Source organism: Asterias rubens (assembly GCF_902459465.1).
Source record: "Asterias rubens chromosome 8 unlocalized genomic scaffold, eAstRub1.3 super_scaffold_89, whole genome shotgun sequence".
NCBI lineage: Eukaryota > Metazoa > Echinodermata > Asteroidea > Forcipulatida > Asteriidae > Asterias > Asterias rubens.
In genome coordinates, this window is record NW_022985693.1 from 151427 (window position 1) to 169195 (window position 17769).

Consider the following 17769-nt stretch of genomic DNA (forward strand, 5'->3'; position numbering starts at 1 on the left):
CAAACAAAACACACCTTTTCGTTAAAAACATCTAGCGATCCCACAAAGTCATTTTGTACAAGAAAACAGACGAGGAGAATCTCCTAAAGAGAAGATTGAAATTGTACCCAGTCAGTTTGCCACATTGTTTACAATTTGGTATTCATAAGTTTTGGGGTCTTTCAGGCTTTTTTCGTCTCAATTTTTGTTTCCACTTTAAGATTGACATTCTCAATGGCGCAGGGTTTGTAGTAAGACCAAAATACATTAACCTGGAGGCTGTTGATTCAAATCTTGTAATTTGTCTTTGTTCAACTGAACAATTAAAAAAAAACATACATGGTTTGCATCATGTACAATTGCTTCTCATTCCTAGATTTTGTGTAATGTTTACATCAGGCCTATTGATAATAATAATATGCTTTTTAGAAACTAACCTTTTACTAGAGAGAGCAATTCCTTCAAGGGACACCCTGCCTTGGACCGGAATAACAGGGAAGGGGTCACTGTGGTGACCCCCTTTTTATTTTCCCACTGTTTGGGGAACTATATAAAAAAAAGAAATTGATGACAAACTTTGTTTGGGGGTTTTCACTTCAATTCTTTTAAAAAATGGAGACACCCAAAGGTACAGAGTGAAAACAAAAACCAAGATGATGTTGCATATGGTGGCCATCATATTCCCACAATGGATATAACAGGTTAACACTCCACTGCCACTTTCTTGGGAAACACCCAAAGAAAGTAAAAATGGGTGGAAAGTTTGCAGTAAAATACCACAATAACTGCTATTTTGTCCACAATATGACCCTGGATACTTTGTTGGGTAAAGTCAGAAAGTTTGTTGGTGGTAAGATGTAGCAATAAAAACCTATGAACAAATGTGGTGGAGTGCACCATGTGCCCCCCCCCTACAGATAGGGTTTTAATGTAATTAAGAGTTGTCATTCCAAGGTGGAATAGATGCAAAATGAGCAGTAATTCAGTAGGAATCTTCACCAGCATGTAGCCTCTATCCTTCTATATCCTCTTCTACGTCACTCCATACCAACAACTGCATCAGATTAGAGTTTGAGAACCTGTAATGAGGTTTTGGGGCCTACATGGCCCAGTCCTTATAAATCTTTCACTTTGGATACTGAAGGAATTGAGACTGTAAGGGTTTCAATTTACCTGTTTACAGAGAAAGTATAGTTCCTATGGTCAGACTGTTCAATGATTGGGTCTCAGCCTTGTTGACATGTAGAGGTTTTGGAGACTGGAGCTGTAGGCAAAGGAAACAAACACACCTTATTAATAAAAAGTACTATGTGCTTTTGGAAGAGACGTTGTAGGCCTAAATGAGCAACTGTCATTTGAGCCTACTGGCCCAAGTCCTTCTGAATCATTTACTTTGGATACTGAAGAAGGAATTGAGACTGTGAGGGTTTCAATTTACCTGTTTAAAGAGAAAGTAGTTTCTATGGTCAGACTGTTCGATGATTGGGTCTCAGCCTTGTTGAGGTACGTGATTTTTAAAAGGGCTTCACGGCAATTCGCTGGGGCATCACGGCACTGGCCGCTGGTGGCCGCTGTAGAGGTCGAGGCCTGGTCATTTGAACCTACTGGCCCAAGGCCTTCTGAATCATTCACTTTGGATACTGAAGAAGGATTTGAGACTGTAAGGGTTTCAATTTACCTGTTTACAGAGAAAGTAGTTTCTATGGTCAGACTGTTCGATGATTGGGTCTCAGCCTTGTTGACACGTAGATGTTTTGGAGACTGGAGCTATAGGCAAAGGAAATAAACACACCTTATTGTTAAAAAGTAGTATGTGCACTCAGACAATAAATGGTAAAAAGATGTTTGGTAAAAAAAGTTATGTAAGAAACTACCTAACTTAAGTAAAACACGGCCAAAAATATATACTGATTTGTAATGTAAAAAAATATATACATGTTTTGAGAGTAAGTATTGCAGTTAATCAAAGTTATGTAAGATTTACCGAAGTAAAGAGAAACTTTACCGTAATTTTTGGATTATAAACCACGGTTTATATGTTGATTTTGACATTTTTTTGAACTCCTGCGGTTTATTCTCCGGGCGGCTTGTAAGCCGACGTATAAATATTTAAGAGAAAAAACGGCATTTTTTAAAAGAAAGATCGTTTGTAAAATATTCTAATTAATGTTTTTTGTTCTTAAACGAGAACAAAAACCTGCCTGTGTGATGACAAAATCCTGTTGAAAATCCCACCACAATTGTATTCCATGTTTCCTTTGTAAAACGTTTATCAACCGCCCTCAGCTCCCCCTCTCAGCGCAACTCGGGTTAGACTAGACTGGTGCCCGTCTATTTATCCTAGCGATCTCTACATGCTGACGTCAGACATTCAAGCTATACTCGTGTCTCAGCGAAATAGACTCGTCCCCTGTCTATTTATCCCACGATCTTTATATACTGACGTCAGACATCCAGGCTACACTCGTGTCAGCCAGCGGTTTCTTCAGCTCAACCACGCAAACGCAACAGCAGAATGGTGAATGGACGTACGCAAAGAACTTTGCCGCTTCGGGGGGATCAAACAAAACGTGTTCAACCTGCCCTGATTGTTGAGTCCAGTAACATTGGGAATTTTGTTTCCAGGCGGCGCAAATGCGAGGGCGTAGCGCAACCCGTCGGCGAACATCGCTCAATACGGTGCCACCAACATCTGTTGTGCAATCTCTAGATTGAGCAGCGCAATTAACAGATTGCTAGCTTTACGAACTCGCGTGTGTGTACATGTGCTTAATGTGCACGCTGCTGGATACATTACTCCACACACATGCTACGTCCGTCCGCCCGGCCGTCCGTCGTTGCAATATCTGTTGTGGATCCTCGTTGTGGGACTACAATAATAAAAGGGAGGGAGAAACACCGGCCCACCACTTTTCTTTAATTCCCTTATTGAAAGACCCATTTCAACCTTATTTCCCGTCTACTCCGATGTTTAATAAAAGTGAATCCCCTGTCCTTGTGATTACGCAAACAATAAGGTAGCGCATTTTGTTTCATTACCACCGCTATACAATAAAAGTGAGGGAAAAACTTTAGCCGTCCCCATTATTATTTCTTTTATATTTTATAAAGGAATTTTGCATGTTTAAAAAATGTTCCTATCTACATTGTAAACAGAAACAACACTCATAGACAATACTCTCGTTTGTGTTGTGGTAGCCCTGAAATAGACTGTTTGGTTTTGGTTTTGTCTATTTTCTATTTAAACAAAACGGAAGGCAAAGGATTCCTTGGATATAAATCTTCGCACTATTTCTTTATCACTCACTGCTTCTGCAGACGAATCCTATGTTAAAACGATGGTCCACGCACTGTCTGAAGTTAGTTTTTATTGCAACAAGAACTCACTTACCTACAAATAAAGTAGGATTTAACTTTGTCAATTTTAAAAATTGTTATTGGATTTTTTCAGTATCACAATAAACGTATTTTCAGTTGTAACTTCATCAATAATTATCCAACACAAACAATTATGTGGTCCCGCAAAGGGGGTGCTGCCGGCTCACAAAAATAATGCTATCCTATAATAGATCATTTCAATTACGATCAATAGTGTAAACTTCAATACATTTCAACTTTAATTACGACGCAACTCCCACATTGCGGCAACTATACAAGACTGACTGGAGTGACTGATGTGCCGCCCGCCTGTCACTGCACATCGCCACAAAGCAGACGCAAACAAGCACGGCCCCTATGTGTTCACGCATGCAGTGATTGGTCGTTTGATGATTGGCCGTTGTTGATTGGCCGGTGATAGTTCCATTCATGAAATCTTGGCTAGACTTCGGACGGATCGAGTAGAGCGGCTGCCCATTGTACAACGGGGAGCTTGAACGTTTGACCCACGCTTTGAGGCTCGGGGCCAAGTCTAATCAAAGGTGAACAACTTTTGTCAACAGAGGGCGATGCGATGCAGGGCAAAGTTCAACTATTTCTCGGTGTGCGTTGTCGGCCGATCTTTGATTCACGGAGAGTTTGTTGCAAAAGAAGTTTCAAACATATGGTCAACACAACCGATCATCAAATCGCAAATTCTTGAAAAGGGTTGTTGATGGAAAAAAAATATAACTCAGGACTGATAGTGTGAGATAAAAAAATCACCTGTAAAGCGGCAGGTTTACGTACTTTACTTCCGTGTTTTGAGGTTAGTTTTTTCATGGTTTTTTTTTTATTTTGATCACGGTTTATACGCCGCGCGGCATATACGCCGACACCTAAATATTTTTTTGTATATTTTGAGGAAGTGCGGTTTATACGCCGCGCGGTTTATAATCCGAAAATTACGGTACATGGCATTGGTAGGTCTTACAAGGAACTGTGAAAAAAATCCGGTGTTTACATGCAAGTTATGTTTTCCCCGCGTGTGCGCACGCGCATGTCTGCGTGACAAGTTGCTAACGTCTCAGTCCATGCAGTCATGTCGTTCGTGCTCGGCGAGCAAAAGTTACAAGAATGGGGATTTGTGCCCCTAGGTTGTTTTACGATCTACAGCCATATCTACTGATGCGTGTCGTATTATTTTTTGTTAGTTTTACAACCATTAAAATTTGGCCTACATGTTTGCCATGAACTTGAAGATGTATACAGCGCTATAATGCTGATATAGCAAGACAACATGTTGCAACACATTACAACACATGCTCACTTTATAGCGCTGCAGACATGTTCACGTTTATGGCAAACGTGTAGGCCGAAATGGTTGTAAAAACTAACAAATAATAATACGCAAACATCAGTGTCTGTATATGACTGAAGATCGCAATATTTTTGAGAAACTCACCTTTCAATACGTCCATCAAGGAGCAAAATCCCCATGTTTGTAACTTTTGCTCGACGAGCACGAACAGGCAGTAAGGCCTTAGGGTCGTGTTAGAACAAATTCAAACGTTCAGACGGGAAAAGGGTACAAACAACGGTAAAAAGATGTAATTTTGTACGACTACAAACAATCCAAGTAAACATTTTACCTAAACAAACGGTAAAATAATAATAATTACACAGCTATAAGGTAAATCAAAGTTTTTGCCCACTGAAGAAGGAATTGAGACTGTAAGGGTTTCAATACCTGTTTACAGAGAAAGTAGGGTCAGACTGTTCGATGATTGGGTCTCAGCCTTGTTGACATGTAGAGATGTTTTGGAGACTGGAGCTGTATAGGCAAAGGAAACAAACACACCTTATTGTTAAAAAGTAATACTTCTCATACTTATCGTAGCACCACAAAAGTAATTTTGTACAATTAATAAAACAGGGCCCAATTTCATGGCTCTGCTTACCGTAAGCAAAGAATATCTTACGGAAGCAGGAAATTCATCAAGTGAATTTAACAGCCTGCTTAGCAGTGACTTTTGGCTTGTGCACGTAGGTACTCAAGGTTACTAGGCATCTTTGCTTACACAGCTAGTGCAGAAGTTTGGCGCTTAGCAAGCAATCGAAGAATGGTGATCAAGGTGATCCCTGGAGCATTCTATTTTGATCCCATGTGGTGGGATACAGTAATTGAGGATACTTTCCTTGACAATTACAAAAAGTATAACCTGCCTTTAATTTTGACTACAGCTGAGGTGATTAAAAGGGAAGGTATATGTGAACCGCTCTAACGGAATGAGGAATGTCTAGTAAAGTCTCATTACGTGTAATCTGACACCAAACATAATCATAACAAAGAAATAATTAAAATTATTGAAAATTAAACAAAATATATTTTTGTAGTTTTAGGTTACTTACTATATTCTTACCTTTTCGTCAACAGATTAACAAAGATGTAAAAACAGACGATTTCTGAGCCATGTTTTTGTCCTAATTATCAAAAAATGTTTGTAAATAGACTCCCAATAGACAAAAATCGCCCCTTTTGAATCCGCGATAGTTGCCCAAAGCACATCGCAATACCGCCACCAAGAGCTCTTTTTGAAGCTAGTGACCTCATTTATCTGAATATGCATTAGGTCAACACGTTAGATGATTGCATTGCTTGTTACAGGGGTGAAAAGGAAACCTGTTTATCAGCTGACCTTTCATTCATAAACATTCGCGTCGCGAGATTAGTGTGGCGCCACACTGAAGCGTCTGTTTATCTATGTAGCGAGGCTAGTCACCCGACCCAGTGCTGTTGCTAAGTGATGTCATAGCTAGCTTGGTTCCACTGTGCGCGCAACATACGGGAGCCCCTCACGTGTACTACATGGTCGTAGTACACAGTGTGACACGGTACACGTAGCGAGCCAAGCTATGGCGATTGTTGGCACGCGGCCATGTTTTTAATCCAGTGGAATGTTTATCGAAGTTCGGAAAACCATGGAAAACAGTGTCTGATTTTCATCAATATTTCGGGTTTGTTTAAGGTTGAATTACTCCAAACCCAAATAATTCTGAATGCTGATGGAATAATCTTTCAGTAATACTTGGTGTGGGGTGAGAAGTTTCACTAAAATCATGAGAAACATGCACGGGAAAATTGCGAATGAAATCTGTCAATGTACATGTACGCTCGGGATGCGACGCGGGTAATGTAGCTGTATAGTCCCCAGGGAATACGTGATGCTTTGCACCCAGCCATTACGGAACAAACTTGCATTTACGTTTGGTAAATAATCTTTGGTTAGAAGCCTATGTAGACAGCAGCTTTGGATAGTTCAAAGCATTTTGAGAAACGTTTAACTTCAATGGGTAATGTGCTTATGGTAAATATAATCTTTTAAGCCCACAAGTTTGCAGTTACGCTTCTCACCAAGTTACCAATTATGGGGCAATTTTTGTTTTTCCTAAATTTTTTGGGGTAAAAATACAATTATCCACAATTTGATATTATAATATTTAATAATCACTGATTTGTACACTTTTACATCTGTCAAATCAATGTTGACAAATTGTATTTCAATTCGTACTTTACTCCAGTGTGTACAAATAATATTCAAAATAGTGTGTAAATATATTCATAAAGTTGTGAAGACATTTGAATAATGCAAGTAGCAGTTTGAATTAGCCCAGAAAGGTATAAGAATAACCAAGTATGTCTGGAAGAAGCCTTTTGTGTGAGTTGTGCAGCGAAGCACAGGTGAGTGGGCATGGAGAGTTGCAAGTGCCTAGACACCAAAGATTATATAGCGCCGCAAGGCACAAGATGCGGAACTCGGGCTGGAATGTGAAACCTACTGGACGCCATTTCGGCAAGTAACTATTTTGATACAACAATAGACCTGTGCAGATCAGTGCAGACAATGACCATTCCTATCAATGGGAAACAAAACATTCACTTGCTGAAATGGCGCCAATGCGTATTTCACGTTCCAACAATAGATAAAGCTTCAGTTCCGCATCTTGCGCCTTGAGGCGCTCTATAATCTTTGCTAGACGCACACCATACTAGTCTTTTGCTGCAGTGGGACGTGGTCTATAATAAAACAAGAATGGGGTAACTTCACTCTGCAATTTTTAACTGTTGGGCACAAGGCTCCATGAAATCTCCTTGGGATTTGTTCTACAAATAAGCCATGGTAGACTAAGATGAACTTGGGAGGTTGTGGCCAACATTATGTGATAGCAAGGGAGCTCATTAAACAGCAAACCAGTAAGTTAATTTGCTTTATTTTAACAAATTTTGTTCAAAAATGAAAGTGGAGATCCTAAACCATGCAAATGTGTTTAAATTTTATCACAGTATGTTTATTTAACCCTTTGGTGGACAGATTAATGTTATTGTTTTAACTGTAAATTAAAACAAACAATGCAACTCATTTATGGTTCTTGGTGCTGTAGGCATACCTGGTCAAAGCCATTGGACACTTTCTATTAAAAGTTCACAGATTTACAAACAACTTACAGGGTTTACAGAAGGTAATGGTGAACGACTTCCCTTGAAATATTGTTCCATGAAATGCATTACTTTTTGAGAATACATTAAAACAATTTCATTATCAATTAATTCTCGATATATCGAGAATAGCAGATTTATTTTAAAAACATGTCACGACCGGCGAAACGTGTGGAAACAAGGGTGGGTTTTCCCATTATTTTCTCCCCACTCTGATCCAATTGAGTCTAAATTTTATATATAAATTGTGATACACAATAAAATAATAATAATAACAGTATTTATAAAGCGCCAAACTGCCAAAGGATACAAGGCGCTGAGAAGGAAAGAAGAGGGAAAAGACAAAACAAAGATAAAGACGACCAGCTACGAAGAGGCAAAAAGGTGGGTTTTGAGAGCACGTTTGAAGGCTGGGACACTGTTAGAGCTTCTGGTTAGGGTAGGCAGAGAATTCCATAGTCGGGGAGCAGCAATTGAAATGCCCTATCACCTGCAAGTTTATGGGTTTTGTGAACTGAAAGGGATTTACCAGTAGTAGAGCGAAGAGAGTACGAAGATGTCTGGAGTGAAAGGAGAGAGGAGAGATAATCCGGGGCACAGTGATTGAGGGATTTATATGTGTGGACCATTGTACGGAATTGAATGCGTTGGGCAACTGGAAGCCAGTGTAATTGCTTGAGAAGTGGAGATGAGTGAGTGAATTTGGGCAGCTTAAAGATAAGTCTGGCACAGCGGTTTTGGAGCCGTTGAAGGCGGGAAACATCTTTCTGTGAGCCTTTGTACAATACTGTTTTCCAATGTTGTGCGATTGCTTTAAGATACAGATCTGAACCAGTGAAATTATTTTTAGCCAAGGAGATAACATGTAAGAATGCGAACAAAGTAATATAAGCAACGATTTAATGTAAAAATAACCATGGCAATGGATTATACTGCAGTTTTGTAAACAAATCCATGGCAGCAGGTTCTGTCCGGACTAGAATGCCTCCACTGCGATTCATGTGAGTGTCATTGGTCATATAGTAACCATTGTTTACCATACCATAGTCACCCATCACTTAATTTGTCTTTTCAATCAGAATCATTTTGTGATAATTTAAGGTATTCCTGTGCTTCTTCTGGTCCAAAAGGAGACGCCATGTTGAGATATTGGTCGCTTTTCAGTGCGAAATCACACAATTTAAACCAAAACCATAGAAATAGAACCCGAAGAACGCTGAGTGTCTCATTGTGCGTGCGGTTTCGTTGTGAAACCATTTTTATGCACGCGCACACGCCATTTTCGTAACGCGTGTATGCCAAAATATTTTGCCATACAATTTTGCCATACAATGACATCATCATTGACCAATGAAAACACTAGAAATGGTCTATGTGCGCTGACATCTTGCCATTTTGCCATACGCGCGTGTCACAAGATGATAATTTTGCCATATGCGCGTATTGTGCGGTATTGATACGCCGCACCCAGAGACGACACAGAGGGTGGTCGAGCTCAGCGTTCTCCGGGTTCTATTTCTATGACCAAAACACATTCAACCATGTTTTTCTTGAAATTTGTCAATAATGCCCCCTATTAATTATCATAATAAACAAATTTGATCAACAATGGTTATAAACAACTGAATGAGGGCAGTATATACGTGGGTTGTAGTTTTAACCGATTATCACAGGCCAATTTGAACATGTTTTTGGTGGGCCCTAGCGAAAGCCTTGTGCACTTAAGAGTTGAGTAATTAACTGTTGAACACTGTCAAACTTTGTGAAAACTGCGCAGGGAGTACAAACAAATTCGTAATGAGTGTCTGTTTATTGAAAATTTATCTCGGTCAAACATTTTGTGCAGCAAGTAGTTGTTTTTGGCCCCATGCCCGCACTTTAATATACCATGTAAAAATTGGGAAATCTCAGTGTTTGTGGCAACGTAAAAGAGGAAATCACAACATGCAGTGAATTTTACCAACATAGGGTGTCAACTGCGAGATTTAAAAAGTGTAACAATTTGAATTTTGTTCATTGACACAGAATGACAGAGTATAATCATGACATTTTCCAGGCATCTTCACCTTGTTGACACATCATGGGCTCGAATTGGTGGTTAAAAGAAAAAAGATACGGTAATAATTACTGTTTTCCGAAAACATTGGCAATTATTGACAATCAACTTCACATATTTATTTTGATTTGTTTTTATGCATCATGTACATAAATTAACTTTTTAAGGGAAAACACAAATTTCAGTTATACTGGGCAAAGTTTAATATAGCTGTCTGAACACAGAGAATTGCAGAAAAAGAACCATTTATGGCATGTTGGCTAAAGTAACCAGTTTCTGTCAGGCATGATTTTTCTGTACATATAGCAAATTTTTAAGCTTACACTGACAGGCTTTATCAAATTGGGCAGTTGTCAAGCAGAAAGTACTACTTGACAAATTTCTTTGCTAAGCAAAAATTGAGTGGGGCACCAGTCAAAACAATGTTAACTTGTCATGGAGTGGCTGATATTAACTTGTTTCTGTTTAGCAATACTTTTCTGCGCCAGGCTTTGAAAATGGGCCCACATGGGCGGCACAGGCCACAGCTCCAACTTCTTCTGGAAATGTGTTTTAAAATATGTTTTTAAGATATAAAGAGCTAAATCGTTATGACAGTATACATGTCAAATTATTTTAACAATTTTCGGCACAATATTGTTCTTATTCAGTGACACCAGGGCCCAATTTAATAAAGTCTGGTCATTGCTGGGTGAGTACAAAAACTTGCTAAGCACAAACAAATCTTGCTTAGCAGGACCAGGAATACCAGCTACTTTTCCAACAAAGTTTATATTGTTGTGACTGGTGCTACACCAACTATTTGTTTAGCAAAGAATTTTCTGCTAACCGGCTTTATGAATTTTAGGCTCAGTTTCAAAACAAACTCGCTTTGGACGGGTTGTCATGGACGATTGTGCAAAAAGTAAGTTTTCAAAACTCAGCCTCCAAAAGTTTTAAAAACAAAGACTATAATAGCGAACTCACACAAGCGGAACACAGTCCTTCTTTTCTAAGGGCCCGTAGCACTTGGGCATGCTTTTAAACGAATTTTAGTCGTGCATAATACGTTTCAATTTGGAGAATTTCGGACGACATATTCGGTAATTCTAACCTGCACATTTCAACAATGTCGTCTGCGCACCGAATAATTGAGTCAACACTTGTGTTTTTTTATTTTACTTTTCGGCCTGCGGGTTGTGTTGTAAAATCCAACATTTCTTCAAATTCTGCGAATGAAAATTCTTTGCAGCACTTTTATTTTCAAGACAAAAAAAATCTCAACTCACCATTACACTTTTGTAGTAGTTTGAACTCGGAAATCCGGTAAGAAGCTGAATTTCTTGGAGATAAAAGACACGGAAAATTTTCAAAGTCCTGCATTTTTTCTTTGAAATGTGCAAATCATGCAGATTTTCACCTACGACCCCAGCCGGCGTCCTCCGTCCAGCCCCCAGCCAATCAGCAACCAGCTTTGACATTTGCATAACAAAGCCGGACCTTCTAGAATTTTCTTGCCCAACTTTTGTGACCATATTAGGTACTAAATGGGCGGGCCCTGCAAGAGTTGAAACTATTTATTTTAAAAGGGGTGATCGGGTACGTCTTCTTGCATGGGGTAAACTCGTGAAATTATTAAACCAGTGTTTACATGGTGAGATTATTATTGACTGATAATTAAGTGAACAATGACCCTAGAAGAAAATAGAACACACAGAATAATAGAACTGAGATTTGTTGTCTTAAAGGTATGGATAATTTAGAAGTTGATCAATACCACCATACGCTGAGAAGTAGGTATAACACCTGTTTTGATAGACACGAAGTGAGAAATTAAACATTTATCAATTGGATTATACTATATGTATGGTTTCAATATCCCAAATAATTTTATTTTTCCAAGACAGTTTTCTTCGCTCTTTACATATAATTACTTTTTTAACAGATCAATCTTTAGTCGCTATCTGCCAATTTCCCAATTTGTTTTCGGGTAATTTCGTCAGTTTCTTTTCACCCCGTTGAACTCGACTTTTCCCTGCCATTGATCCCCATTATTATTATGGAAGGATACCCTTCCCCACGTGGGTGACCCAACCGTACGTTTCTCTGTCCCTACCAAGTAGTCTGTACACTTTCTATACAGCCTTTTGTTAAGTTGTATTAGCATCTGAGAAGTTTTTGTTTTACACGTGTTTGTGACATACGATCGAAACATGGGACTGATTTCATAAATCTGATAAGCAGAAAAAAAGTACAAAAAAATGAAACAAATTTATTTGCTAAGCAAAAATTTAGTGGGGCACCAGTCAAAACAGTAACCGTTTCTGTGATTAGCAAGATTTTTTTCTTCGTAAAACAAAAGCTAACTAAAAACTAGGTCAAAGATCTACTCAAGTTCAAGTTACATGACCCCGACGATAGTTGATTATTTATTTATTACTTTTATTTATTTATGTAAAAACAATATTATTGAATGCCGGATTAATGAATACTCGAGAGTTCCAAGACTCCTCGAAATTGATTTTATCAGAAAATACATTCAAATAAACTTTTTTTTATTAACGGCCGTGTTGATCCCAAGAGGGCGCAATACCGAGGTATGTGCACTTTCATAGACCTTTTCGCAAATACCGGGGCGCGCGCGTAAAGCTAGGAATTAGGTGCATTGTGGTCTTGCTGGTATCCAAATTTGATCCATATATATCCCACAATGCACCTCATTCAACAGTCTGCGCGTGCGCATTGGTATTTGCGATAAGGTCTATACCTAAAAGCACAACCAAATGCTTACCAGAATAAGGTTACCAGTCAAACTATTACGTGAGATGTACAATTTGTTGTGACTGGTACCCTGCTCATTGCTGCCTAGCAGAAGACATGGGCTTTCTCATTGATATTCCTTGCCAAAACAAAAAAGGGTCGATTTTTGCCTATAATCGATTCCATGTTTTGTTATCTTTATGCTACTTTTGCCTATCGATTAGCGTTATGTTTTAAAAATTTAGTGTTCTTGAAAATATCGACTTTGGTAACCGGCTTGTGTTTCGGTTACTTCTATTATTCGGAAATCGGTATCATTGGGTCTGTTCTTCGCGCGCCAGACTATTTCCAACGACGAGGCGAGTATCGATGCGTAGTGAGCAATTTGAGGCCGAGGTAAATGTCAATTATTTCTTAATTAACCACCACTCTTCCTTCTAAATGAATCGAACATATCTTCCGATATTTCTCATTTGAAAAATTCAACACATCTTTGCATAGGTTGTAATACTTCAACAAATTATGAGTTAATGTTTTAGGTAAGCGCGGATTCACTTTTTAAAATGGCGATGTTACCCGCGCCGTATAGCCTATGTTACACACGTTACACTGCAGCTATGCTGTTTCAATTTCCGACCCATACTTTCAAAGTATTTTTGCTTTTTTTTCTAGAGATATCAAATGAATCTTTAAGTTTAAAGCCAAAAACAGACACGTAACAACAAACAAAAGATGTCAGAATCACAAAAAATTACCACCCTCCCAAAAATAAAAAAAATATCAACCATCAATGTCAACTCAAAATACTCAATGACTATCAAATAACTAAAATTAATTAAATAGAATGAATTAAACAATAGACAGAAAAACTTCCAGAATGTTTTGAGCAAATTACCAGCAGCTGAGTTCGTTGGTCATTCTCCATCAACTAACGTCCGTCGATGCCGGTTTTTTTAATAACCGATCGGCGATATATCGAAAATTCAATATCGAGTTTACTCGATATATCAAAGGATGAAGCCAACTAAAAACAGTTCTAAAAAATAAAAAACCAAGATCGACAGTTTAATAATTGGGTTTATATTTGGATAACTTTCCGTATGGCGCCACCACTTTTTTCACTCATTTTTACAAAAAGGGATATATCATTGAGGTAAATAAGATACTATATTATTTCATATCGAATGAAAAAGTGGTGGCGCCATACGGAAACTTTTCCTTATATTTAATGGTTTTTTGCCCCGCACGTTTTTTCTTCTTCTATCAACAAAGAAAAGACGTGATTTCGTTGCCGCTTCTGCTCGCTAGGCAAAGAGAGAAAGTCTGTCCCTGTATGATTGACACCATGTCCAAAAGGCATGCTCCTGTTTCCGGTATAGTTTGTTTACACACAAAGGTACCAATATCATATGCGGCTAAAACACAAACTTCACAACTCTCCTCGTACAGCAGACGTTGTACACTGTTAATGCACAGTCTGGCTCCATGTGTTTTTACACGATTCTCCTCGTACAGCATACCTTCTACACTATTTTCTGCACAGTCTGGCTCTGTTGGGCCTTATTGCTTGTTGTATAAGGGAATGTGGGGCCGGAACCAGATGAAAAAGGGAAAAAATACTCGACGGCAATCTTCAGTTTTAATTTCCGTATTTTTTTCAGCTGAAGAACTGCATGCCTGTTTTTTGCATGTTTTTGTGACATCAAAGTTTTCGATATGAGCAAAAAAATTTGGTCAATCAAAAATTTCAATATGTTGATATGATTAAAAAAAGTGTCATCAGCGATTTGGATGTTGAAGAAACATCACTTCTTTTTAGTGTTTTCGATGTATCGACGGACGTTATACTCAACTAATGTCAAAAGTGGCATTATTGAGGCCTGCCTCAGCCAAAATATTAAGCTTTGCAGGTACTCACCACGACTTCTACTAGAGCCTATTAAATATTTCCTTTGTACTACAAAACCCATAGAGATGTTAATTCATATTATGCGCTATATAAATGCAATTTATTATTATTACTATTATGACAACTAGTAGTCTCATTCACGCACAGCATGTCGCACGTTGATCACACCCGGCCCACACAACTGTTGCGCACAACGTTTACGAGGTCAAACTTAACAGGTAGTTGGCGAAGTAGTTGTACTTTTCAAAATTATTTAAACTTCATATTCTGTTGAAGGCATGATTTGTTAATCATTTTGTGGTATTTTGATGTTCGTATCTTAAAAGAATCCACCCGCTGTAGTAAAACTTAAGTTCATTTCACTTTGTGACCCGCGCTACATTGTAAGTAAAGAGAGCGCGCAAGCATGCTTGCTCTGTCGCTACCGATGCGTTGTGTATAAACAACCGTCATGTTCTTTGTGAGCCCCAGTGAGTTATTGCCACACAAGTACCAAGTACTTCAGTTCACAAGGAAGATGGTGCCAGCTTTGTTTACTGTTTTTGTTCAACTAATACACCCGCTAGTTTAAGTACATGTACCATCTGCGGTTTAAATGCCAACAAAAACCTGGATAATGTTTGATCGAATGTGGCGAGTGTGTCGCGGCATGTAGGTCATTGAGAAAGCGCTGTGTGGAGCACACGTAACCTTGCACTGGTATGGCACACACTGGGTTTCTGCCCTCACGCACTTTAGCAATTGTGCATTATTGCGAAAAAGTCATGCTGCACGCGCACTGTGCAAAATTGAGAAGCGACTAAGTAAAGTTAAATACTGGCGGTCAATGTGAGACTCGGCGTGTACAAACTATTTGTAATGAAACAAACTCACAATTTTATGGCATAACACTTAATTGCAAGTGAAATTCAACAAAACTGCTTGGCCGTAGCACTTTCGGCTACAGCAGTCAAAGACTGTAGAACAACTTTCCCTGTCCAAGCTCAAAGGGAATCTAGGATTTGAGGCATTGCATGGTGGGGTATCAACATACTTTGATTATCATTAAAGGAAATAATTGTTATATTATTATTTTTGTGCATGTTACAGGATTCAAGTAGATGTCTGAGACCAGGACTTGAGGAGCTTCCTAATATTGTACAATGAGTTTTGTAAATGAACTGCTCTCTCCTTGATAAAAGGTAAGGGAAACTCCCGAGTCGTGAACATTAGAACAGCTGTTAGTTCATAAATCTATCATAGTTTCCTTCATTCATTGGCAAACTTGCCACCTTTCTTCTATTGTACATTCTACTGGCAACCGAACTGTAAAATTGAGTAAAATTTATGTTGGGGGGGGGGGGGGGGGAATTAATACTGTTTTGGGGAAATTCAAATATCAAATTTTCCTTGCATAAAAATTTAACACCAAGAGTAATAACTAGTAAACACATAATGGTAGTGTGGGGGTTGTTTTGCTTTGCAAAGTTTGTCATATAAAAAAAACATGAAACCAAATTTGTTTTCATTTTTACCTTTTATTTGTGTGGCAGCTGGTAAACTTTTACAGCTGTTTGCAGCCACTTTGAGCATTATTTTTGGTACAAGCTGATTCCGGTCGCTATGGTCGCCATTATTCTAGTACACAGAGACCCGAAAAAGAGTGGAATTGTGGAACGGTTGCTGCAGATGAAGAAAACCCGACAACATACATCTTTTACATAATATTGTTTATTCTTGTTAGCTACAGGCAGATGCCAATGTCGGATGAAGTCTACCCCTCCAAAAGTAGATGCATGATGTCCATGCTGCCCAGTGTCAAAGTACAACGATGTCTTCCCAAACAAAAGGTAAGAACCAGTTTCAACATGGGGGTTCAATAGTTTTGCTTATTTGGACTATTTAAAATCTTGGCCAACATAGGCCGCTGAAAAAATGTTTTTATAAACATACATGTTAAAGAGTCAAGGATGTCTTCATCAACAGTTAAATTGAACAATATCAACAACCACATAATTTCAGATGCATCAAGAGAAGTGTAAAGTTCTCTCTGTAGTTTTTGTTGAAATTCTCTGTAGTTTTTGTTAAAATTTGATAAAAACAAAACCTACCCACCCCCCTTCATTTTTTTAACTAGTGTTTTTTTCTGCCGTTGGTGGCGCTTTTCAAGGTTCCCAGCACTAAAGACCCATAAAATCAAGAAGTGAAATTAACACTGAATTACCACTTACTCAGAAAACCAGTGTAAAAGCAGTATGTGTTGTGATGTAAAATTGGTCAAATCATGAATTTGAAGATTGTTTATCTCCGCTAATGTGCAACTTCCAATGCGTGTATTCAAACCTCACAGCGCTGTTTTTATGAAAACTCTGCATTTTGGCTGAGCTTGACACAAATCAAATTAAGTTTTTTTTAATTGTAAACCCATTTTTAGATATATAGAAAAGAAAAAGAGTGTGTATAATTGTAAATCATTACACACTCAATTTTGTTTTAAAACAAAAGAACAAACATTCAAATTTTGTTTGAGGTGATCTTTATTGATAAATTCTTACACTACCCTTGTGCTTATTTGCTATTATTGTTACTTGCTAAATAAGGCGTTATTGTTTTATTTGTTTATATGATACAGCAAGGGTTGTCAGCTCCACAGAGATCTACACATCAACCAAGAAGATGTCTGAGACCTGCAGTTGATGAGCTTCCTAACCATTTACAAAGAGTCTGATAAATGAACTGCTCTCTCCCCGATAAAAGGTAAGGGAAACTCCCGAGTCGTGAACATTAGAACAGCTGTTAGTTCATAAATCTATGATAGTTTCCTTCATTCATTGGCAAACTTGCCACCTTTCTTCTATTGTACCTCCTACTGACCACCAAACTAAAATTGAAAGGGGGGGGGGAGTGACACTGTTATTAGGAGAGCATATCTAATTTCCCTCGCATCCAAGTGTTAACAGCAGGAGTGGTAACAACTAAACACAGAGAGTGTTTTGCTTAGCCTAGTTTGCCATAAAACAAAACCAAACATGAAACCAATATTGCTTTATCATTTTGACGTTGTGGTTGTGCGGAAGCTGCTCAACTTTTTGCAGCTGTTTTCGACTGCTTTGAGCATTACTAGTATAATAATAATAATAATATAGAATATTAATTTTTGGTTTTTTACCCATATACACCGATGTGTGTAGCACTGTATACTCAGTACTTTCCCCGAGTCCTGTGAAAAAAAGAAAAAAAATCACAGGTATT

The 17769-nt window shown here is 38.4% G+C and overlaps 1 long non-coding RNA gene across 1 annotated transcript; it reads right to left on the minus strand.

Moving 5' to 3' along the window:
- Positions 1–1115: 1115 nt before the first annotated feature.
- On the minus strand, positions 1116–11215 carry LOC117305518. The gene is made up of 4 exons (XR_004520684.1): positions 11159–11215; positions 5087–5170; positions 1658–1746; positions 1116–1243 (listed from the first exon to the last, which is right to left on the minus strand). It is a non-coding gene; the product is annotated as an uncharacterized LOC117305518 (long non-coding RNA).
- Positions 11216–17769: the final 6554 nt, after the last annotated feature.